This window comes from Sorex fumeus, unplaced genomic scaffold, assembly GCF_029834395.1.
Source record: "Sorex fumeus unplaced genomic scaffold, SorFum_2.1 ptg000146l, whole genome shotgun sequence".
In the NCBI taxonomy this organism is placed as follows: Eukaryota; Metazoa; Chordata; class Mammalia; order Eulipotyphla; family Soricidae; genus Sorex; species Sorex fumeus.
The window spans coordinates 1,727,834-1,729,643 of record NW_026606203.1 but is presented as its reverse complement, the minus strand read 5'-3'; the positions used below and the strand labels follow the sequence as shown (position 1 = coordinate 1,729,643).

Genomic DNA, 1,810 nt, shown 5'->3' with positions numbered 1-1,810 from the left:
TTAATGTGTGTTGGCCATTAAACTTCACTGAGACCCTTTATTCTGTCCTTTACAGGAGCCTCATAAGTGTCAACTTCCATTCAAGTTGAACTTATAATAATGTGGAATGAAATCATCAATATGATCCTCACCTCTTCCTTCAGGAGAAAAATCCTACTTATATTCAAGGTGGTCAAAGTGCAGACAACACCATCCACCTTTTCCTGGAGATGTACACGGGACTGAGGTGAGAACAGCAAAAGGCTCTAGTTTAATGGTCTTAATGAAGGTTTCAGGGAAGTGCATTAAACAGGACTCATATAACATCTTCCAAAAGAATTATTTTGTAAAACTGATGCCTTGATTATGGTAAAAGATAATATGGTAAAAACCATATTTTTCTTTCTGGGACATTAAAGTTCTAAATCTATCAAGCTGCTTTGAAATACTTTCTTTGATTAGGTACCACTGTCTGCCATAGGGTAAGTAAGGACAACACTCAAATTAATCAGAACAGAAAAAATAACTCCTACTAGGTTTGGTTACACATATACTAAAATTGAAATGATACAATGATGTGCATGGTCCTTGCACAGAGATGACATGCAAACTTGTAAAGAGTTCCATATTTTTGTTGCAAGAAGAACTAACATGGCTACTTTAAGCTAAGGCAATTCCCACAAGTACAAAAATTCTACATAAAGATAGCACAAATCCCCATAACAACAATCTCTCTCAATGTCTATGGACTAAATGTGCCAATTCAGAGGCACAGAATAGGAAGATGAATTAGAACACTGAACCCAACATTCTGATACCTGCAAGAAACATATCTGAGCAATCAAAGCAACCATGGGCTAAAAGTAAAAGGCTGGAAAACAAGTATTCAAGAAAAGAACACCTCCACAAAGCTGGAGTAGCCATACTAGTATCAGACCACATGGACTTCAGGCTAAAGGTTATAAGAGACAGTGAATGTCATTTCTGCATGATCATGGGATCTTTACATCAGAAAGAACTCACCCTCCTCAATGTAGATGCTCAATGACAGACCAGCAAAATACTTAAAAACAACTTCTAATAGACTTATAGAAAAACATTGATAGCAAAACAGTACTAGGTGGAGATTTCAACACTACTTTGTCACTTCTCAATAGATCAAACCGAATAAATCTCAGCAAGGAAATATTTTACTTAAGTGAAGTAATGAACAACCGTTGGCTTAGAGAAGAAATCAAAGAGGAAATAAAAAGGTTCCAGAAACAAATGAGAATGAGGACGCGAGCTACCAGAACTTGTGGGACACAGCAAAAGCAGTGTTAAGAGGAAAGATTATACCTCTGCCAGAATTTATCAGGAAGAAAGAAAGGGCCTACACGAATAAATTAGAGCTCAAGATTTTGGAAAATGACCAACAAAAGGAGTGCAAACTAGGCTGGAGCAAGGAAATAATAAAATTTATAGTAGAAATCAATGAGCTAGAAACCCAAAATACAATCCAGAAGACCAATAAAAGCAAAAGCTGTTTCTTTGAGAAAATAAACAAGATCAATAAACCTCTAGAAGCCTCTCAAAGAAACAGAAAGAATTCTAATAAATCGAATCAGAAACGCAAAGGGGGGTATCCTAATAGAAACTACAGAAATCCATAGGATCATCAGAGATTATTTTGAGAAAATTTGCAGCAGGAAATGAGAGAATCTTTAACAAATTGATAAATTAATGGATTCCAATTACCTCCCAAGGCTGAACCAAGAAGATTTGGAATACTTGAACCTATCACTACCAAGGAAATTGAAATGATGGTCAAAATATCCCCCCAAACAGAATC

At 36.0% G+C, this 1,810-nt stretch overlaps 1 pseudogene; it reads left to right on the top strand.

The window, feature by feature from the left end:
* Positions 1-515: 515 nt before the first annotated feature.
* Positions 516-612, top strand: LOC130016131 (uncharacterized; annotated as a pseudogene).
* The last annotated feature ends 1,198 nt before the right edge of the window (positions 613-1,810 follow it).